Genomic DNA, 24616 nt, shown 5'->3' on the forward strand with positions numbered 1-24616 from the left:
CGATGCAGTGGTGTCATCCATCGTCTCGCGTCCCAAAACGTTCAAAAGCCAGCCACCTGCTGCGAAGTTGATGTTCACCTTGTTCTTTAATTACTGTGACAAGGGGTACTGCTGCTTCACTACAACGCATGTCCCCATATCGCAAACGTCGTAATGCAGAAGTTATTCCACCTCCGCCGGCCGGAGTGGCCGAGCGGTTCTAGGCGCTACAGTCTGGAACCGCGCGATCGATACGGTCGCAGGTTCGAATCCTGCCTCGGGCATGGATGTGTGTGATGTCCTTAGGTTAGTTAGGTTTAAGTAGTTCTAAGTTCTAGGGGACTAATGACGTCACAAGTTGTCCCATAGTGCTCAGAGCCATTTTTATTCCGCCTCCAGTGGGAGACCCCGTCTATATTCCTCATCTGTCCCTAAGCGATTATCATACCTCCGATCCCCTAAAAAAGGCCTTGAAGGGTCAACGATCGCTGTCGGACAGAGATGTTCGCAAGGCAGTTACGGACTTCTTCACGTAGCAGGACACGATGTTTTACCAAACGGGTATCTTCGACTGTTGCGTCGGTGAACTGATTGCCTCAATACTCACGGCGATTTTAAGTATTGGCGTTCCGATTCTAGACTATACAGCTTTCGAACGAAAACTTTTTGATCGCCTCGTAAACATACAAAACTTTCTTATATTCTGTGATATATGTGTGGCGATAGATTTTTTCGGTGGAATAACGTAATGATTTTAAGGGATATTGATAATCAATACGGATTTGTAACAATATAAGTGAAGAAATCACACATTTATTTTTATACAGACATACAGACCATGAGCTTTTCATAAGCTATTGACTTGACATGTCATGAATTATTAATTTAATAACAGGTTGTTTCAGGATTCTGTTGCAATCGGAACTGCGTTAGTACCTTAGAGAGGTGAAATTGTTTACCCCTTCTGTGTTTTGGCAAGAGAAGTTAATATCAACACGACAACAAAAGAAAGAAAAATAATTCCGTTGAAAATAAATCGTCCCTTCTGCTGAAATCTCAAAAAATGGTTCAAATGGCTCTGAGGACTATGGGACTCAACTGCTGAGGTCGTAAGTCCCCTAGAACTTAGAACTACTTAAAACTAACTAACCTAAGGACAACACACACATCCATGCCCGAGGCAGGATTCGAACCTGCGACCGTAGCGGTCGCGCGGTTCCAGACTGTAGCGCCAGAACCGCTCGGCCACCAACGGCCGGCGCTGAAATTTCAGCGTAATCCTTTAACCCACTGTGTTTTTAATAATGAACGGTTGACTTTTCGAATAATTCGTCGTATTGGCATGACCTATCAATACGATCGTTTGCAAACTCGCTAGCTGTAGCTAAGTTCTGCGAGACAGGGTTTTGTGTAACGGCTTCAGCTTTACAAGTACACCTCTCCTATTGCAGTGTCCCGTCCGCAAAAAACCGCCACCAGCGCTCCCCTCCCTTACCACGCCGTCTGTGCAGCTAGTGGCCAAATACGAGGGTTGGAACTTAAACAGTGGCAACTATTTATTTAAAACCGATACAAAAGAGTTGCATGTTTGCACCTGTTACTGTCCTTCAAAGTAGTCACCAGCGTTGTGTAGAACCCGTTGCCAGCGATGTGGAAGGCGTGGTACACCGTTAGCAGAGCCTGTTCTGTTGATGGTGCGAATGGAGCAGTCTAAAGTTATGGTGATTCTCGTGTCAATTGTGATGGTGTTATCCTAACGCATTACGTTCCTCCATGGCAGACCGTCAGTGCACAGTATTACTGTTCGTTTTTGGAGCATCACCTGCTACCAACTTTGCGGAAGAAGCGGCGACACTTTCTGCTCAACCCACCCATCATTTTACACGATATTGCGCAGGAGCATACAGCACAAGCTGTGGCTGCTCTGTTCGGTTGATGGGACTGGGAACAACTGTACCATCCACCATACTCCCCGGACGTAAGCCCTTGTGATATTGATTTGATTCCGAAGATGAAGGAACCAAAAATTGTTCAAGTGGCTCTGAGCACTATGGGACTTAACATCTGAGGTCATCAGTCCCCTAGACATAGAACTACTTAAACCTAACTAACCTAAGGACATTACACACATCCATGCCCGAGGTAGGATTCGAACCTGCGACCCTAGCAGCAGCGCGGTTCCGGACTGAAGCGTCTAGAACCGGTCGGCCACAGCAGCCGGCTTGAAGGAACCACTTCGTGGCAATCGCTTCAGAACTGTTCCAGAGATTCGACAGGCAGTAGGCCTCTCCAATCGCACCATCAAGGGAACTGGCTACTAACGGTACACTACGCCTTCCACATCGCTGGCAACGGGTTTTACACGACGCTGGTGACTACTTTGAAAGACAATAAAAGGTGCAAACATGTAACTTTTTTGTATCGGTTTTAAATAAATAGTTGCCACTATTTAAGTTCCAACCCTCGTAGTCTTGTACGCACTCTACGAAAGTCAGACATCTCCCATCGCTGCGGCTAGGACCAACGGTTGTAGCCTTCTAAAAAGACGATACTACGGGGAATGTTTCCCTGAGTGCAGGCGAATAATAAAAAAAAAAGGCTGTGCAGAGGAGCAACTTCACTTACAAATTAGTCAGTTTGTATCCAGCAATCATTATCGATGAAGTACCGGCAAAAGAAGAATGAAAGGTAGTCCGTCAGGAAGTCGTTAGAAATGCAGTATCGGCTCATCTGGTATGGATTCTATAATCTCACTTACATAGATTTTTTGTAATATTGAAATACTGAAGCTTTTCGAATCAATAAAATTATATAGAAGGGTTAACAGAATAGATTGAAACTACTCTTTGGCTCTCGTAATCATTCTATTTTTTTGTTGTCGGTTGTCGAGGATTCCCTCTGGTGCTAAACGCGATACGTTGAAGCACTTCCTGCGCCATTACCTCGAACTGAATTTTAATTTTATAAAGGGGGGCATTGCAGCGCTATATTAGCTGGATAACAGTTTCATTTAGTGACAGAATGGCACATGGAAAGAAACTTGCATATTTTATAAAGTGCGTTATAAATAAGTGAATGTGTTTCTTATGTGGCACAACTCCTTATCAGTTGATTAAATAACTATCTGTGCCCAACCGAGACCATAATCACATCCTTGCTGATGAATTAACCAACCGAAGTGCCAGCAGTGTCGCAACATGGACTCATACCAAGCAAAGTGGACAAAACTAGGAAAAAGTGTCTCTGACCTTCAGAATCTTACACTTCACACTGGCGCGCTGTTTTGTAACTTCCTAACCGATTAAAGATGTGAGCTGAATTATACTTTCAACGATAGATTTTCTTCAAAGAATGTTGGTCCAGCAAGGCATTCAAGAGACATCCTCTGAAGTTTGAGAAATACCAAAATGGTGCTGGTGGAATTGAAGTTCTGAAGTTTTGAGTATTCCCTGAATAGCTCAGTTGGTGATGCAAGTTTTCGGAACTGAGTGCAGGTGCGCCGCATCGTTTTAAACTATGATGGAGTTTCGAAAACGTCTGTGAACTTTTTAAGGACTTTCTGCAGTGAATAGGGAAATGTCGGGAAACCAGAATATGGATTATGCGATGGGGGTTTAAACCCAATCCTTCCAAAACATATCTGGCTTACTGTCACGAATTGCGCAGAAACCTGTAAGGACTCGTGAAATGGAAAATTTTAGGGGTTGCGGAGACTGAAGCTATGTCGGTAAAATAAGGATGGGCGGGATAGGGCTTTTTTAAGTGTAGAGAATTGTGGAAGTGTGAGATCCCTGTATACTTCTATTATTTTTAGTCTGCTCTGGGCTATCAGGGTCTGACAGGTTAGTTTTTCGTTCAGTCAAAGATATTTTGGTGCATTAGTAAACTGGGCGGACTGGTTATGGATGGTGAGGTGGTAATGCTGAACAGTGCGTTCTATGATTAAATCTGGGCTTTCACAGAACTAATTAAGGTACTATTAGTTACATCAGGGGATGCATTGAGGTGAGTTTGGAGCGACCTTTGGGAAGGTTGAAGGGTTGAGTGTTGCAAAAGGAAAGTAGCGTCGTGGGTCCAGCGTAGCACATAAATGGAGACAAGTCGATAGGGTGCATCAGCCATTTAAAATAAGTAGAGGAGAGGGGAAGAGCTGATCCTCGGTGCATTGCTGTGGCTGCATGGAAGGTATGGGGTCAAGTGTGGTTAGCTGTAACAAAAGAGGCACAGTATATCAGGATGGAAGCTTTAAGGCAGACGTAATTGGTTTGAAGTGTACATGTTTGTAGTTTTCAGGATTTAGGGAGACAAATATAGCTGAACGGTGTTCTTTCACCTCTAAACAATCAAGGCTCGTGAGGTTCCCATGCTGTACGTCTGCGGAATATTTGAGATGGAAGCCAGACTGGACGTTCGTACATACACTGGGTTGGGACAGTTTGAAGAGCCTTGCTGAAGATGTTGTATCATAAACTGATGAACAAAATGTCGTCAACTGAATAGACTACGTTCCGTCGTCTAGCGTTGGCTACGACGGGAAACGAAGTCACTGATCTTACCGTACTGATATCCAAGTAGAAGCTCTGTTTTCCTCCACCCTGGATGCAAGAGTTCTGAAGTACGTTTTGTTACTGCTATGAGAAGTAAGAGGCGCTCATTTAGATTTAACCCTCAAATAATTAAGAATACTAATTTCACCTTGAGATTAGAATATTTTATTGTCTTTTTATGAGTTCAAACGTAAAGAGATACCTCGAACAGAATAGACTTCTCCGCGTCAGTCAGCATGGATTCCAAAAACAGCAGTCATGCGCAATCCAACTCGCGGTTTCCCATATGACGTCTTTAAAAGGCGTGGATCAACGCAGTGAGGTAGATGCAGAATTTCTGACCTCCGACAGCTATTTAAGTCTCAATGAATTTCTTGAGTGCGTGGTCGCCAAAGGCTAATGATGTTTACGGCATTCGACGTCCCACGTATTGTCTACCATTCAGTCACAATACTGCCTGCTAATGGCAACAGGTGGCGGGACTGGAGGTACCGAATCCTCTGCCCCGTACGATTCTTTCTCGTGTGCGTCAACTTGCAAGGGCAGCAGGGAATATTTACGTCACAAGAAAGAGTGGAAAAATGGGTGTAAGAGTACTACAACTATGGTATGAGCACTGCTTTGGCCAATAGCTGATCAAAATAACTTGCTTTTGCTTGACTCCTGGTCTGTGTATACAAATCATACCACCTTGGAATAAACTCTCCCTCCTGAAAAGTGTGTGACATTGCAATTCATGCCACCTGGTACCACTGGACAAATTCAGCCTTTGGATGTTTTTTTTTTGTGCCTATAAAGCATTCTATAGCACTATCTGCAGCTACACCTTAAAGGACAGCCAGTTTCACCATAAGCTCCACGACAGACGGTTTCGCATTCGGTTGCCTGCCATCAGTTCCGTCAATTCGCATCAACCCGTTACGCCAATATGATTCGATATGCATTTTTAAAGGTGGATACTTAGCTGAACGTCTTGCACGCTTTGTAACTCCAAAGGATCTCGTCTTCAATCTTGATGGAGCGAACCCTTTGTGATCACTGGGGGCGCCAGTTTTCATTCGGTGTTCGTGGTGCAAGCTAATGGTTTGTTTTGAACATTTTTTTAATGTTGACGATGTCCATTTTGGTAAAGTATAATCCATTCATCCCATAGTGGGTTGATCTCTGCAGCTAATATTTGTCCTGTCATAATTGTCAACAGAACACTTTCAAATGTGCCTTACTGAAGACTGAACTTGCAGCCTTGCAGTCAACGGGTGCCTTGTTAGTATCGCACCAACATTTACTAACGAAAAGTACGATCAAATCCGGTATTACACTAAAACTGCGACTGGATTGAGGATTTATTGTTAATGAGGACGTAGTCATTGACAGATGTCGACGTAACTTCAGGAATGCCTTTGGGACCATTATTGTTCTTGTGGTACATTAATGACCTCGTAATCAGTAGCATTAGTAACGACAGAATTTTTGCAGATGATTCATTTTTTTTTAAAGAATTCCTGTCTGAGAGAAGCATTCATTCAGAAGCATTCAGTCAGAGCTTGATAATATTTCAAAGTGATGCAAAGATTGAATGTTCAGAAATGTAATACCGTACACACACAAAAGTTACAGTTGTATGCTGTGGCTACAGCATCAGCAAGTGGCAACAGGAAATACAACTCGTACAAATATCTGGTATAACAATTAGTAGGGACATCAAATGGAATAATCACACATGCACAGTTGCAATAAAGTACGTGCAGTTAGTTCACAAGGGACATTGCTTACAAAACACTCGAGCAACACCATCCTCTATTATCGGTCAAATGTGAGGAATCCATACCAAATACGACTGATACAGGTTGCTGAACCTATGCAAAGGAGGTCAGCATGAATGGTCACTGGTTTGTCTGGCCCATAATAACCTAAACTGGCAGATGCTTGAAAAAAGACTGTTAAATATCCAACGAAAACCTAGTTACAAAGTTTCAGGAAACAGTATTGAGAAATAGATTCGAATTCAGCTACTATGCACTGACGTCAGCTCTTTGTGAGACATGAAAATTTGAGCCGAACCCAGATTTCCTGATTATCGTGAGCGGTCTGACTATCTGAACACGCCTCCAGGGCCGAACCTCTCCCATTTAGAGGTATGTCACGTAACAACCCTTATGATCGCACAATTCGTGATTCCTGCTCATCATTTTGGTCTGTCGAGACATGGAAATATCATTGATCGTCACAATGCCTCAATGGGGATTGAGCCTTGGCTGACTCGTGTTATGCTTTGCATTAAACCTTGGTTGCTATTCTGTGATTAGTCTCCCACAGTTATCGCGATTATGCTATTATCCTCTCTCTCCGCGAGTGGCAGCAGCAGTGTGTATCGATATTCACACCCTTCAAATATCTTTGGCCTCGCGCTTATAGTTTCCGGCTGCGCCGTGTGCGGGCAGTTGGTCAGTTGGAGTGGAGCAGAGAGGAAGTCTCCGTGGCGCCTGTCTGGCTGGGGCCGCTGGCGGCGTCCCAAGTGCATTCGGAGTGTGAGGGGCTGTTCCCACTGCTACACGGTCCGTGGCTCACCAACCCCAGACACTAAAGTTGAGTCTTTACTTACTTTATCTGCCAGCCCCAACTGTTCACACTGTGTCGTTTGAATTTCGTTGTGGGCTGTTGGAACATTCCCGCTAGCAAAAAAGTGTGTTTTCAAGTTGGTGAAATTCTAGCCACCCTCCTGTGGAGTTTAACTTAACATGATTATTTTGAATTAAAGTTCACCAGCGGAATCTTCTGCCTTGTGGCCGTAAATGTTCCAGTTACCTTCCCTGCTCATTGACGTAAATTCAGGCAGAGTATATTACTCGTCACGTTGTGGCTGTCCATCATGGCGTATAGTTTGACAGTTGTGGGAGCTGATACCTTCTGCGTTGTTCGATTGAACTCCCTGTTGTATGCTAGTTGGGTGGAGCAGAAGTTATCCTGTCGCTAGGTCAGTTGACTGTCTGTCGGTTGGGTTGCCGTCAGATTGAAAATTGTTTGGCGAACTGCGTGTCTCACCTAAGGGAGCATTAGTGTTTGAATTCCAGGCCGACCCTTGGAAACTTCTGAGCGCTGCTTGATGTGCTGCCTTTTCTTATTTGTCCTTGTTGTTCGTTTATGTATGGGTTCTAGCCAATTTTAAATTAAATTTGTTTTGCCCTTAAGGCGTGAGATTGTTTGGGCCTTTAGCCTGATGTAAAGAAATTTTAGGATAAGGCCTTCTGCCTTTTAAAAATTCAAATTCCTGTTTTGAGTCTTATGTGATTGGCATTCAACTGATTTTAAATTAAATTTGTTTTGCCCTTAAGGCGTGGGATTGAATGGCGTATTTAGCTGGGAATTAAGTTCTAAACTTAATGTTTGACTTTCTCTATTTTTAATGTTTTCTTTACTCTTGTTATGTTTATCAAGTGAATAAATTAGTATGTTCAAGTGCAAATAAACTATTTGTCCTGTCCTGTGGGTATGGTAATTTAGTGATATAATATGTATCTTCCTGTGCAGAAATCAAAACTGTGTGATGTGACTACGTGACGTATAGAAGTTTAGATATGTCCTGTAGGCGTGCTCGGGTAGCTGAAGAGGTTGAGGCGACCGCTCGTGATTAGTGGGGAGTACGGTTTCAAGTCCGCTCTGACAGCTGACGTCAGTGCATAGTAGCAGAATGCGAATCTATTGTTTACCACAGCTGTCTAATGTTTACTACAGTTGCAATTGTCAGTGACAGCGTCTGTTCCTTCAGACGTGGTAGCAGTCTGATGGGCATTCAACTGTGAAGATATGGACACTGTATAAACACAGGCATTGCAACTACTGTATCAACGATGTAACCGATATTAGGAGCAGAATAAAGAATGTACTACCGCCTATTGCTCCTGTAAGGAACAAGAAGACAAGATTATATTATTTTACGTTCTGTTGGGCCGCCGCAAAATGAAAATTAAAGCTCCAAAACTAGCTGCAATAAGTTAATATATTTAATATCTTGCACGACAGGCCTGATTCGGCGTAATGCCTTTATCAAGCGAACTGCAAAAATAACATTGGTAAGAGTAGACTAGAGTCCTCCCGAACAGGCCATGAACGCCGAACGGTACCGACTGGTCGCCGTGTCATCCTCAGACCATAGGCGTCACTGGATGCGGATATGGAGGGGCTTGTGGTCAGCACACCACTCTCCCGGCCGTATGTCAGTTTACGAGACCGGAGCCGCTACTTCTCACTCAAGTAGCTCCTCAGTTTGCCTTACAAGGGCTGAGTGCACCCCACTTGCCAAGAGCGCTCGGCAGACTGTGCTATCCCAGCCTGACAACGCTTAACATCGGTGATCTGACGGGAACCGGTGTTACCACTGCGGCAAGGCCGTTGGCATTGGTAAGAATAACCACATGTAAATCGCGGGTATGTTATGTTATATTTTTTGTAGTTACAAAGCGTAAAAAATACATTTTGTCAATTCAGTATTTTGACAGTTCTTCACTGCGGTTCTACATGTAAAAAAAGCCACGATTTACGTGTGGCTAATTACATCAAAGTTATTTTTGAAGTTCACTTGATAATGGTAATGAAGCTCAAACAGACCTTATTGCAGTTAGCCATATTGTAGCTTTCATTTTCATTATGTGGTATTAAGATTAGGTGAATTACTATGCGGACAGAGGTCATTCTTCTAGTGCTCAATGCATGAATGGAACGGGATGAAACTCTAATACGTGATACTCTGGAAAATACTCTCTGCCATGTAGTTCACGATCGTCTGCAGAATGTGGATATAGGCTTAGATGCAGATGCGGCAGCACTGGGAAGATATTCTGAAGTGAGGTAACGGTACGAGTACTTCAGTACTGACGTCACTTTGTAATAAAATTGTGTTGTTTTCATCGGATCAGAGGCCTCGTAAGAAATATATAACTTACATGGAGAACTATGTCACATTTAATATTTATGGCTTTGCATCATCATATTCAGGTACAAGAAGCTCTTCTAAGACCAGTTGAGAAGGCAACAGTGGCAAGATGACGTAATGTGGTGCAGGGTACCGAAACAGAGGGTTTGTTCTGTACGGGTATCGTGAGAAAGATTGCTTACATTGTGATCCTTCTCCGCGATTGGCTGCTGCATTCGGAAGTTGCGCGCCAGGATGATAATCTTCTCTTATTAGTAGTACACATATTAAACAGCGTATTTACTTCTACACTACTGGCCATTAAAATTGCTACACCAAGAAGAAATGCAGACGATAAACGGGTATTCATTGGACAAATATATTATACTAGAACTGACATGTGATTACATTTTCACGCAATTTGGGTGCATAGATCCTGAGAAATCAGTACCCAGAACAACCACCTCTGGCCGTAATAACGGCCTTGATATGCCTGGGCATTAAGTCAAACAGAGCTTGGATGGCGTGTACAGGTACAGCTGCCCATGCAGCTTCAACACGATACCAAAGTTCATCAAGAGTAGTGATTGGCGTATTGTGACGAGCCAGTTGCTCGGCCACCATTGACCAGACGTTTTCAGTTTGTGAGAGATCTGGAGAATGTGCTGGCCAGGGCAGCAGTCGAACATTTTCTGTATCCAGCAAGCCCCGTACAGGACCTGCAACAAGCGATCGTGCATTATGCTGCTGAAATGTAGGGTTTCGTAGGGATCGAATGAAGGGTAGAGCCACGGGTCGTAACACATTTGAAATGTAACGTCCACTGTTGAAAGTGCCGTCAATGCGAACAAGAGGTGACCGAGACGTGTAACCAATGGTACCCCATACCATCACGCCGGGTGATACGCCAGTATGGCGATGACGAATAAGCGCTTCCAAATGTGCATTCACAGCGATATCGCCAAACACGGATGCGACCATCATGATGCTGTAAACAGAACCTGGATTCATGCGAAAAAAATGACGTTTTGCCATTCATGCACCCAGGTTCGTCGTTGAGTACACCATCGCAGGCGCTCCTGTCTGTGATGCAGCGTCAAGGTAACCGCAGCAATGGTCTCCGAGCTGATAGTCCGTGGTCGAACTGTTCATGCAGATGGTTGTTGTCTTGCAAACGTCCCCATCCGTTGACTCAGGGATCGAGACGTGGCTGCACGATCCGTTACAGCCATGCGGATAAGATGCTTGTCATCTCGACTGCCCATATTACCCTCCTGAACCCACCGATTCCATATTTTGCTAACAGTCATTGGATCTCGACCAACGCGAGCAGCAATGTCGCGATACGATAAACCGCAATCGTGATAGGCTACAATCCGACCTTTATCAAAGTCGGAAACGTGATGGTACGCATTTCTCCTCCTTACACGAGGAATCACAACAACGTTTCACCAGGCAACGCCCGTCAACTGCTGTTTGTTCATGCCAAATCGGTTGGAAACTTTCCTCATGTTAGCACGTTGTGCCTGCCGGGGTGGCCGAGCGGTTCTAGGCGCTACAGTCTGGAACCGCTCAACCGCTACGGTCGCACGTTCGAATCCTGCCTCGAGCATGGATGTGTGTGATGTCCTTAGGTTAGTTAGGTTTAAGTAATTCTAAGTTGTAGGGGAATGATGACCTCAGAAGTTAAGTCCCATAGTGCTCAGAGCCAATTTGAACCATTTTTTAGCACGTTGTAGGTGTCGCCACCTGCGCCAACCTTATGTGAATGCTGTGAAAAGCTAATCATTTGCATATTACAGCATCTTCTTCTTGTCGGTTAAATTTCGCGTCTGTAGCACGTCATATTCGTGGTGTAACAATTTTAATGGCCAGAAGTGTATTTCAAACTAAAGCGTGCTATCATTCCACTATATCACAAGAATTAATAGCCATCAGAATAATAAACAACTGCTTAACGAAAAGGCAGGCGAAGCATTTCGGTGATATTCGGATTGCGCCTAGCTTGGATGGCGGGCGAAGTGGTTCGGCTGTAAGATCATGGCTGGTTCGGCAGTCTCGGAGGACGGACATGTTTTCTACGGCGGTTATCAGGATTTAATTTGCAGTGTCTGGTTTGTGAATAGAGCCGGTTGGGTAGCCTCGGAGGATAGATGTGTTGTCTGCCACAGTCGGTGTTAAGATTTTATTAGCCAACTCTGGTTATTTGGACATATACTTGAGAACATCACCATACTAATTAAGAAGCAGTTCATTATTTTGTTGAAGAATGAAAATTGTTTGTAATTGAAGCGGAAAATATAATGTGCAATTTCTCGTGTTCTGCCAAGAAAAAGCGAGTGGCATCCCATATAAACAAATTGGAAATTTAATTATTGAATAATATCAATTCCTCGCTAAGAGTTACAGACTCAATATAACTGATTCACAACCTACGTGCTGTTTTCTGCACAGGGGACAACGACTATAGAAGACTGCAGTTTGGTGAACGCTCATTAGAACTTATGCGTTCCACTCAGGGCTGTGGAAGCAAATAGGCATCTCACGTGTACTGTAATCTTAGTACAAATGAGATCTGTGACATGTCATCTGTGGTAACACAGAGGAGGTATGAAGGATATATATATATATATATATATATATATATATATATATATAATCTTTTTCAACTTGCAGTAACATCAGCTGTGTCACGTGGGCACCTGCAGCTCGGAGCTGAATATGTAATTTAAGAAGGAACAGAACACGGCACGTCACACATTTAAGATATTGATGGCAGTAGCACGCGGTTACCTGTGGTGTCGAAGCGCAGTTCCAGTCACTGGTTCGCTATCCGGAAGTGCAGAGGCAGTCCCCGGCGACGCACTGCCCCACCTGGAAGCCCGGCTGGCCGAACAAGTTGCAGTAGCAGTCGCACGCCCAGTTGCCCAGCCAGCAGATGTTGTAAGTCGTCTTTATGCCCCCTGAAACGGCAACAGTACTCGTCTCAGTGTCCGTGGCCGTCCCCCGTAGCGAAGCCACCACCTGTTATGGCTGTGTCAAACAATCTCCAGCGAATTGTGTTCTTCAGTGCTGTGCATAAGAGTATACAGGGTACAGGGTGTATCAAAAAGAATCATCCAATTTTAATAAATCATAACTGTTATGTTATTTGAGATATATGAGGGAACAACACACTGTTGGAAAGAGTAAACTCTCGAGTGTTACATGGCTCCCGCTAGGTAACAGCAGTGTGCGCCCACTTTAGTTTTAGTAAAAATGGTGTCGGGACAACAAAAAGCGTTTTGTGTTCTACGTTTTGCGCAGTGCGAGTCAGTAATAACTGTTCAGCGTGACATTCGTACTAGGTTTGGTGTGGTTCTTCCTACAGCACAGAGCATTAGAAAATGGCATGAACAGTTCCCAGAAACAGGTTGTTTGTGCAAAGGCAAATCGCCGGGCCGTCCCTCAGTGTCTGACAAAGACGTCGAACGCATCCGTCATAGTTTCACAAGGAGTCCGCAGAAATGCGGTCGCCGTGCAGCTCGACAGTTCATCATGTCTCCGATGTCCGTCTGGCGTGTGTTCCGTCGATGTTTACACATGAAACCATACAAAATTCAGCTACAGCACGGTCTTTGTGAAGGTGACAAACAACAACATGGGGAGTACTTTTTCGTTCTTGACAAGATGGAGTAAGACAGTTTCCTTCCACACTTAGTGTTTAGTGACGAGGCAACATTCCATTTAAAGGAAAGGTGAACCGTTATAATGTGAGAATATGGGATATGGGACAGCTACATGAAGTTGTACAACATGGGAGGGACTCTCCAAAATTTAATGTGTTTTGGGCAGTTCCACGGGAAGAGATGTGTGGTCCATTTTCATTTGCCGAGAACGCTGTTACAGGAAGTACATATTTCGATATGTTTAAGAACTTTCTTTTCCCACAGTTGGAGACGGATTCGAACGACTCCATTTACCAACAGGATGGGGCACCGCCACACTGGCATCTGGTATTGTGGAAATTTTTAAATGAAAGGATTAGTGAACGATGGATCGGTCACACTGGACCAGATAGTTCAACCTTACATTATTGACCTCAAAGGTCATCTTACTTGACTGTATGTGATTATTTCTTGCACAGGTTCATTAAAGAGTCTATGTGTCTCCGTCACCAACAAAAATGAATGAACTGAGACATCGCATATCAGCAGCTGTGGAAGCTGTAACTCAAGATGTGCTCTCTGCAGTGTGGGAACAATTTGCATGTCACAGTAACATACGCCGTGCATCTCAAGATGGGCATATTGAACACCTATGAAAATTTATGAATATAAAACTTTTTGTGTTTCCCATTCATGGAAAAACAAAATTCATTATATATGTTTATTAGTTTCAGAAATATAGACGTGCCAATCAGATGATTCTTTTTGATACACCTTCTATTTTAACTACTACGTCACCATCAGTATTAATGTAATTTTTATGTAGTTTAGTTCTGAAACGGGTCCTTAGACAAACATTGTTTTGGTCTGCTCTAAATTCACAGACAACAAGCAGTACTACACTGAGATGACAAAAGTCATGGAATAGCGATATGCACACATGCGCATGGCGTTAGTATCACGTACAAAAGGTATAAAAGGGCAGCACAATGGCAAAGTTATCATTTGTATTCAGGTGATTCACATGAAAAGGTTTCCGACGTGGTTCTGGGCCCACGACGGAAATTAACTGTCTCTGAACGTTGAATGGTAGTTGGACCTAAATGCATGGGACATTCTACTTCAGATATCGTTAGGGAATTCAATATTCTGAGATCAATAGTGACAAGAGTGTGTCAAGAATACCAAATTTCTGGTATTACCTCTCACCATGGACAACTCTGTGGCTGACAGCCCTCACTTAACAACCGAGGGCAGCAGAATTTGCGTAGAGTTGTCAGTGCTAATCGACAAGCAGCATTCCCTGAATTAACCATAGAAATCAAAGTGGGACATACGACAAACGTATTCATTAGGACAATGCGACGAAATTAGGCGTTATGGGCTATGGCAGCAGACAACTGGCCCACGTGTCTTTGCTTAGAGCACGACATAACTTGCAGTGCCTGTCCAGGGCCTGCCACCATTTCGGTTGGACCCTAGACGACTGGAAAACTGTTGCCTTGTCAGACGAGTCCTGATTCCAGCTTGATGGTAGGGTTCAAGTGTTCCACAGACTCCATGAGGCCATGACTCACGTTGTCAATAAGGCACTGTGCAAGCCTGTGGTGGCTCCATAATGGTGTCGGCTGTGTTTGCATGGAATGGACTGGGTCCTCTGGTCCAGCTGGACCACTAATTGACTAAGTGGTTCTGGAGACCATTTGATGCCATTCATGGACTCCTTGTTCCCAAACAATGATGGAATTGTCACTGAGCCGCAGTTTTTCCCAGTTGGTTTGGAGAGCGTTCTGGTCAATTTGATTGAGTGACATGGCCACCCAGATTGCCTCACATGAATCCCATCCAACATTAATGTGACACAATTGAGAGGTCCGTTCATGCACAAAATCCTGTACCGGCAACATTTTCACAATTGTGGAGCAGGCAGCAAGGCTCAATATTTATGCAGAAACTTCCAAAGACTTGTTTAGACCATGCCATGTCGAGTTGCCACACTATGCCACACTATGGCTCTGAGCACTATGGGACTTAACATCTGAGGTCATCAGACCCCTAGAACTTAGAACTACTTAAACCTAACTAACCTAAGGACATCACACACATCCATGCCCGAGGCAGGATTCGAACCTGCGACCGGTGCGGTCGCGCGCTTCCAGACTGAAGCGCCTAGAACCGCTCAGCCACACTGGCCGGCCACTATGCTGGGGAAAAGGAGGAGGTCCGACACGATATTAGGAGGTACCCCATGTTTTCTGTCACCTCAGTCTATACTCTGTAAGTTGTTAGCAAGGCTGTATTCTGCTCCGTAAGGCGTCAGTCAAATAACACAGAATGAATTCCTGAAACAATTCCGGTTAAACTGATATGTCACACAACATATTTACGTGAAAATGTATGAATTTTATTGATAGGCAAATCGAATAAACAAACCGACATTTTGTGGATATAACCCACTAACACTCGCACTAGTAATTGCACGCAAGTGATTTCCCAGACCTGAGCTATGAGTCTCAGTTCAGAGGAAAGAAGAATTTTATGACGGCATCGCTCGTCTCATGTTCGACCAAAGCCTTCACGGCGAGACATCCAGCGAACACAATGCGAGGCTGCAGCCACTGTGCAGGCCGCAGGCAAAAATCGCCCTTGTACCTAATTTTAACAATGACCCTTCCGAAAGCCTTTTTGCAGGAACAGAGCTGGAGATGGCAGATAGGCGTCCGGAGAAGCCCAACTGAAAAAACTGGTGACTCACTGTGGCCACCTGTGTTAAAACTCGCGTGGAAAAAAGCTGTTTGTCTCAGTATTAGGTAGCAGAAGTTAGTTTCTGCCCTACGAAAGAAACGAAGCTTTTGACAGGTCGCAGAAACTCTAGTGCATGGAGTTACAACAAGTATGAACGCTCTCATTGGCCAGAAAGAAAAAGCGTGGCCACCAGCTTTGATATAGGCAAAATGCAGACAGAAGAATTTGCTCTTCTCTTGCAGCAAATCATAGAATGTTTGAGCAAGGCCACTCGCGCCGCGCTGAGACGATTGTAAAAATAATTATGTTAACACTTGTTCACAGGCTCATCTTAACTCTTAAGGAGTTAAACTGCAAAGTCTCCTAGTATGGAGAATTGCACCGGCCACTGACAGTTACCTCCCATGAACCATGGACCTTGCCGTTGGTGGGGAGGCTTGCGTGCCTCAGCGATACAGATGGCCGTACCGCAGGTGCAACCACAACGGAGAGGTATCTGTTGAGAGGCCAGACAAACATGTGGTTCCTGAAGAGGGGCAGCAGCCTTTTCAGTAGTTGCAGGGGCAACAGTCTGGATGATTGACTGATCTGGCCTTGTAACATTAACCAAAACGGCCTTGCTGTGCTGGTACTGCGAACGGCTGAAAGCAAGGGGAAACTACAGCCGTAATTTTTCCCGAGGACATGCAGCTTTACTGTATGATTAAATGATGATGGCGTCCTCTTGGGTAAAATATTCCGGAGGTAAAATAGTCCCCCATTCGGATCTCCGGGCGGGGACTACTCAAGAGGACGTCGTTATCAGGAGAAAGAAAACTGGCGTTCTACGGATCGGAGCGTGGAATGTCAGATCCCTTAATCGGGCAGGTAGGTTAGAAAATTTAAAAAGGGAAATGGAGAGGTTAAAGTTAGATATAGTGGGAATTAGTGAAGTTCGGTGGCAGGAGGAACAAGACTTTTGGTCAGGTGATTACAGGGTTATAAATACAAAATCAAATAGGGGCAATGCAGGAGTAGGTTTAATAATGAATAAAAAAATAGGAGTGCGGGTTAGCTACTACAAACAGCATAGTGAACGCATTATTGTGGCCAAGATAGACACAAAGCCCATGCCTACTACAGTAATACAAGTTTATATGCCAACTACCTCTGCAGATGATGAAGAAATTGATGAAATGTATGACGAGATAAAAGAAATTATTCAGGTAGTAAGGGAGACGAAAATTTAATAGTCATGGGTAACTGGAATTCGTCAGTAGGAAAAGGGAGAGAAGGAAACATAGTAGGTGAATATGGATTGGGGGGAAGAAATGAAAGAGGAAGCCGCCTTGTAGAATTTTGCACAGAGCATAACTTAATCATAGCTAACACTTGGTTCAAGAATCATAAAAGAAGGTTGTATACCTGGAAGAATCCTGGAGATACTAATAGGTATCAGATAGATTATATAATGGTAAGACAGAGATTTAGGAACCAGGTTTTAAATTGTAAGACATTTCCAGGGGCAGATGTGGATTCTGACCACAATCTATTGGTTATGAACTGCAGATTGAAACTGAAGAAACTGCAAAAAGGTGGGAATTTAAGGAGATGGGACCTGGATTAACTGAAAGAACCAGAGGTTGTAGAGAGTTTCAGGGAGAGCATAAGGGAACAATTGACAGGAATGGGGGAAAGAAATACAGTAGAAGAAGAATGGGTAGCTCTGAGGGATGAAGTAGTGAAGGCAGCAGACGATCAAGTAGGTAAAAAGACGAGGGCTAATAGAAATCCTTGGGTAACAGAAGAAATATTGAATTTAATTGATGAAAGGAGAAAATATAAAAATGCAGTAAATGAAGCAGGCCAAAGGGAATACAAACGTCTCAAAAATGAGATCGACAGGAAGTGCAAAATGGCTAAGCAGGGATGGCTAGAGGACAAATGTAAGGATGTAGAGGCTTATCTCACTAGGGGTAAGATAGATACTGCCTACAGGAAAATTAAAGAGACCTTTGGAGATAAGAGAACGACTTGTATGAATATCAAGAGCTCAGATGGCAACCCAGTTCTAAGCAAAGAAGGGAAGGCAGAAAGGTGGAAGGAGTATATAGAGGGTTTATACAAGGGCGATGTACTTGAGGACAGTATTATGGAAGTGGAAGAGGATGTAGATGAAGATGAAATGGGAGATAAGATACTGCGTGAAGAGTTTGACAGAGCACTGAAAGACCTGAGTCGAAACAAGGCCCCGGGAGTAGACAACATTCCATTAGAACTACTGATGGTCTTGGGAGAGCCAGTCATGACAAAACTCTACCATCTGGTGAGCAAGATGTATGAGACTGGCGAAATACCCACAGACTTCAAGAAGAATATAATAATTCCAATACCAAAGAAAGCAGGTGTTGACAGATGTGAAAATTACCGAACTATCAGTTTAATAAGTCACAGCTGCAAAATACTAACGCGAATTCTTTACAGACGAATGGAAAAACTGGTAGAAGCGGACCTCGGGGAAGATCAGTTTGGATTCCGTAGAAATGTTGGAACACGTGAGGCAATACTAACCTTACGACTTATCTTAGAAGAAAGATTAAGAAAAGGCAGACCTACGTTTCTAGCATTTGTAGACTTAGAGAAAGCTTTTGACAACGTTAACTGGAATACTCTCTTTCAAATTCTGAAGGTAGCAGGGGTAAAATACAGGGAGCGAAAGGCTATTTACAATTTGTACAGAAAGCAGATGGCAGTTCTAAGAGTCGAGGGGCATGAAAGGGAAGCAGTGTTTGGGAAAGGAGTGAGACAGGGTTGTAGCCTCTCCCCGATGTTATTCAATCTGTATATTGAGCAAGCAGTAAAGGAAACAAAAGAAAAATTCAGAGTAGGTATTAAAATTCATGGAGAAGAAGTAAAAACTTTGAGGTTCGCCGATGACATTGTGATTCTGTCAGAGACAGCAGAGGACTTGGAAGAGCAGTTGAACGGAATGGACAGTGTCTTGAAAGGAGGATATGAGATGAACATCAACAAAAGCAAAACGAGGATAATGGAATGTAGTCAAATTAAATCGGGTGATGCTGAGGGGATTAGATTAGAAAATGAGACACTTAAAGTAGTAAAGGAGTTTTGCTATTTAGGGAGTAAAATAACTGATGATGGTCGAAGTAGAGAGGATATAAAATGTAGACTGGCAATGGCAAGGAAATCGTTTCTGAAGAAGAGAAATTTGTTAACATCGAGTATAGATTTAAGTGTCTGGAAGTCGTTTCTGAAAGTATTTGTATGGAGTGTAGCCATGTATGGAAGTGAAACATGGACGATAACCAGTTTGGACAAGAAGAGAATAGAAGCTTTCGAAATGTGGTGTTACAGAAGAATGCTGAAGATAAGGTGGGTAGATCACGTAACTAATGAGGAGGTATTGAATAGGATTGGGGAGAAGAGAAGTTTGTGGCATAACTTGACTAGAAGAAGGGATCGGTTGGTAGGACATGTTTTGAGGCATCAAGGGATCACAAATTTAGCATTGGAGGGCAGCGTGGAGGGTAAAAATCGTAGAGGGAGACCAAGAGATGTATACACTAAGCAGATTCAGAAGGATGTAGGTTGCAGTAGGTACTGGGAGATGAAGAAGCTTGCACAGGATAGAGTAGCATGGAGAGCTGCATCAAACCAGTCTCAGGACTGAAGACCACAACAACAACTGACAGTTAACGCTTGCGAGCAATTTGAGAGCAAAGACGTACACGCTATTCCAGCCAAATGGCGTGTACCATGCCAATAAACTTAGTAGGCTATAACTAGGAGTCTCGGCTTCACTGAACACGTAGGAAATGTATCAGACGGTGTTTAACAGTCAAGAGAGATTTAGAATAGATTCTCAGGTTCAATTTTACTTCCCTCAGTACCTCGTCTCCTACCTTCCAAACTTCACAGAAGTTCTCCTGCGAAACTTGCAGGACTAGGACTACTGGAAGAAAGGATATGGCGGAGACGTGGCTTGGCCACAGACTGGGACATGTTTCCAAAATGAAAATTTCCTTCTGCAGTGGAGTGTGTGCTGATCTGAAAGGCAAAGGTCCCGAGTTCGAGTCTCGGTTCGGCACACAGTTTTAATTTGCCAGGAAGTTTGAAATCAGCGCTGCAGAGTTAAAATTTCATACTGGAACCTTACAAATAGTTCGGAATTTCGCTTCACAGTTGTGAACACCCAATATCAATATTTTACCATCTTGTACATATTATAATTATGATTACTATGTCATGAAGTCATACTTAGAGTAAAAATAAACCTTAATAACGAGAATTTAAGATTTTCATTCTTGCTAACTATACTCTAATTTCTGGTGTCTTCCTACCTTGCAGGCCGTAGGTTCAGCATAAATTCCTAAAACACCTACAGAGCGTCCTTGCCCAGCTGTGTTAGGAAGGTAGATGAGAACCAGTCTCACACATGTTAGAGCTCCTGCTGTAAGCACCTGATCTTCTTCATTAGAAACACTACACAAAATTCTTATGTTCTCCATCACCTGGCTAAGCTCGCCACGAGGTTTCACAGTGGTTATGATCTGGTAATCTACACTTGGTTTTTCTCGTAGCATTTGCCCTAAGCATTGATACATAGCAGCAGGGCTCTTTTCTTTCTGTGTGACTTTTCTACTTAATTAGTCTTCAATGTTGTTCTTACGGGTGTACTGCTTTCTACTTGACTCAAACACAGGCTTAGGATTTTCTCGTGTTTCAGGTACCATATCAAAATGATTATTAACGGGAGTCTGAACTGCGATTTTTGTAGTTTTCTCCTGTTGGTTATTACTTGTTATGTTTTTCCAGTTCCCATTGTCTCTCTACGGTCGCAAGTTCGAATCATGCCTCGGGCATGGGTGTGCGTGTTGTCCTTAGGTTAGTTAGGTTTAAGTAGTTCTAAGTTCTAGGGGACTGATGACCTCAGAAGTTAAGTCCCATAGTGCTCAGAGCCATTTGAACCTATTGTCTCTTTCCGTTTTCAACCTATCCAATTCAAAATCCATTATCTTGAATTGTGCCTGAAGGACACAAACATTTCCTCCCTATTCCAAGATTCTCTTGTCTCGACTGCATAATCTACAGCTCCATGACAGAGCCTCATCTGATATTTTACTGGCCTCCCCAGTACAGTCTCCTCAATGAAATACCAGCCCACAGTCCTGATATGTTTCCGCCATACTTACTAGCCTACGAAAACAACTATATTTTTTACACATGACGATACTTCTACGGTAAACCGAAAAACGCTAACACACACTTACAATGCAGTGAAGTAAGAACTAATGAGTAATTATCTTATGATGAGTTATATAGCTAACTTCCAGACGGCGGGATGACGTAAACGCGAGGATGCACATTTTACTGGCATTGTGTGAAATCCAACGTTCTATAGAATGCCTATGTTACGTATAGAATTCCGAAATCGAACGTAAAAGTGTGAAAAGATTGATATTTTATACATTACCTAGGTATTGTATACTTTGGCGGATTGTCTGCTGCCAAAGTATATAATACGCCTAATCCCACCATTTTTTCCCGTTACCACTGTTTGCGGTGCTGTTCGGTTCTTTGTTTAATGGTTGCGAAGACGGCGTATTGTTGTACGAGGTTCAACCACCACACGACTAATGTCGCCATAATAGTTCTCCAGTGTATGGCATCTGGCTGAAGTTCCACAGACGCTCTCCCGCCATCCTTTCCGTTGTTCTTGTATCACCTCGTCGGAAGAGTGTGTAGTGCCAAGACAGGAATTACGCCATGCTGGCATGCAACGACGCTACTGCGATGAATTATCTCAAGTAAGAGCTAATTCAGCTAAAAACTATGTTTTCCTAAGTGAAACCAAATGTCAGCCAACGATGTGAAAAAGGCTAAAACGATCACGAAGAAGGAACCGCGGGACTATTGATTGCTGAAACAATATAAGACTAAGTCGATCTGTCCTTTTAAAGAAGGTTCGAGTGCTATTAAACTTTTCATCGCCGGATCCGAGTTATTTGACATACTCCATAAGGCGCATTTGGCTATTGGTCATGGAGGGCGAGATAGGATGTTGAAATAATTTTCACCCAAGTATAAGAATATCTCTCGTCATGATATTGGGCTGTCCATTCACCTTTGTGAGCCTTGCCAGAAGAAGCAAAAATGTGTTAAAAGAAGGTGTTGTGGCCAAGGCAATAGTTTTCTTCGAATTACGTTCCCGTTGTCATGTCGGTGTCATCCATTTTCAGTCCCCTCCTGATAGAGAGTACAAGTCTATAGTGGTGTGCCAAGATCATCTCACTAAGTTTGTAGTTATCAGGGATCTGAAATCAAGGAGAGCGGATGAAGTAGCCTTTCCTAATCGACATATTTACGTTGCTTGGTGCTCCAATCTTTCTACAGTCCGATAAAGGCAGGGAATTTGCAGACAATGTGATAAGCAGCCTAAACGAGTATTGGTCCACCTTGACGGTCGTCCAAGGTAAGCCGCACCGCCAACAAAGTCAGGGGAGCGTCAAAACAGCAAACCAGGACATTGAAAATATACTGTGTTCTTGGATGCAAGATGAAAAAACTAGCTGCTGGAGTGACAGGCTCCGGTTCGTCCAACTTACGAAAAACAGAGCTTTCCATTTTGGGATTAAAAGGTCACCATACGAAGCTCTCGTCGGCTGCATAGCTAGAATAGGTCTCTCGACGTCATGCCTGCCTCACGGCGTTTAATAATCTGAGAATGGAATTCATGATGGAGGAAACCAAAACAGTGACGAAGCCTTGGTTACCGAAGAGCTTCCCATTTCTGTGGTTACCGAAAATCCTTTTTCTGATACATGTTAAGTCTGCGTAAAAGAAACCAGCGGTGCTCATACATGTCAAAAGTGTTGCCGAAATGTTCATGCCATCAGATGACATTCTCCTAAAGACGACGGCGGCAGCGAAATAGAAAGTTATGGTGTTTGCATTTTGTGCAATGTTTGCTTCAATGTTGAGAAAACTGGCCAAAGTAAAACCGAATCGAAACTGAACCTTGAGATTCAGGTCAAAAAAATGAGAAGGGGTTCTGATAAAAAAAAAAAAACCTCCTCCGCCTTTGGGTGCTACTGTGCGAGTTCCAATTCCCGACACCCGACATTGACAAAGGGCTGGGTCTCTCACAGAATCTGTTGGCAGCTGTTACGAACGTGACGGAATATAGCTTTTACCGACTTCGGACTGCAGAAGGAATCTTGAAGCAGCTCTATGCAAGATCAGAATTCACCGTATGTCCAAAGAACTTCATGAGAATTAAAGATGTTCCACCAAACACCTGCAGCTGCTTCTCAGTCCACAGGAAGCGGCCAAGGACTCGTCAGGTGTACGTGCAACACGAAATGCCAAAGTATAGGTGCTTTTGTTTGAAAAAAAAATTAAGTACAATTCAAAATGTCACCCTGGCTTTCCCTGGTGCAACAAGTAGGTCTGCTTTCTGTTTTACCAGTAGCAATATTCTGTTCACATTCTTCTTTAAGCCATAAAATGTATGTACAAGATCAAACTGCCAAAATAAAAATGTTTTTTGTGAAGAAGAGAAGTGAGTACTCACTGTAACAAGTACTTTAATCTCACTTCTGCTTTCATTGTTTTCCATAAAGAATATCCTTGCTTTATTTCATAGTTTTGTTTATTCGGTTTTAAATGCTTGTTTATTAATAAAGGGATCTATCTTGTGCCCTTTTAATAGTTTGCGTAAATAGTACTGGTTATTCTGTATAATGCCTAGGAACTGTATAGAATGCCTAGGAAAAGTATGCAGCATTTTGACAAAAAACTTATATTTCATAATTTGCCTAAAACCATCAGGCATTCTACACATTACCTAGGCATTCTATAGAATACCAGGATTTCACACTATGTTGGTAACATATGTTACCGACATTTGCTGAACGGGAGTTTAAGGTAGCAGTATACACGAACTAAATGAAAACTAAAAGAGTATGATGTTTTTAAGAAAAGTCTTAAGCAGACAGCATCATGAAATTATGAAAAGGACTCTAGTGAATTCATACACCACGTAACAACTGAATGGCGAGTGGACATAAATACGAGTATCTGTAAAAAGACAGTTAGCTATGTATTATATTTAGAGTAAAGCATATAGTAAGATATCCTGTGTTCTTGTACACACTGAACATATTGTTATATTAACAGGAGAAGAAAATACAATTCATATGTTGAAGTTATTTTAGTAAGGTTCTGAATCAACAAGTTAGGCAGGAATAAATGAAAGCATTATTTCAACAGTGATAGATATCCAGTTTTGCCGGCCGGTGTGGCCGCGCGGTTCTAGGCGCTACAGTCTGGAACCGTGCGACCGCTACGGTCGCAGGTTCGAATCCTGCCTCGGGCATGGATGTGTGTGATGTCCTTAGGTTAGTTAGGTTTAAGTACTAAGTTCTAGGGGACTGATGACCACAGCAGTCAAGTCCCGTAGTGCTAAGAGCCATTTGAACATCCAGTTTTGTTCGTTTCGATATACGGAGGCTTAATCATAATTGATTACAATTTGCTGACCGAGATACCTGAAATATTGCTTGTTGCAAGGAATTACCGTTTCATTCTATTACCAAAGTCAATTATGTTTAAGCCTCAGTATCTCTGAAAGAACAAAATTGGAAGTGTGACACTATTGAAACAAGGCCTTCAAATGTGACTATAGCAATATGGAATGATATACTGTTACAACAAATGTGAATGGGAACGTTTTCTGGCATACAAGCAATGAAGAACAAAAAGGAAAGGAGATATGAGAACACTGAACG

General features: G+C 43.1%; 1 long non-coding RNA gene across 1 annotated transcript in view; it reads right to left on the bottom strand.

Annotated features, from left to right (window-relative positions):
* The window catches only part of LOC126234397 (uncharacterized), a 57467-nt gene that overhangs the window by 21610 nt on the left and 11241 nt on the right, over positions 1-24616 (bottom strand). Inside the window, exon 2 of the long non-coding RNA XR_007544719.1 lies at positions 12229-12398. This is a non-coding gene — a long non-coding RNA (uncharacterized LOC126234397). The remainder of the gene's footprint in view (positions 1-12228; positions 12399-24616) is intronic.

Source organism: Schistocerca nitens, chromosome 2 (assembly GCF_023898315.1).
Source record: "Schistocerca nitens isolate TAMUIC-IGC-003100 chromosome 2, iqSchNite1.1, whole genome shotgun sequence".
Taxonomy (NCBI): Eukaryota; Metazoa; Arthropoda; class Insecta; order Orthoptera; family Acrididae; genus Schistocerca; species Schistocerca nitens.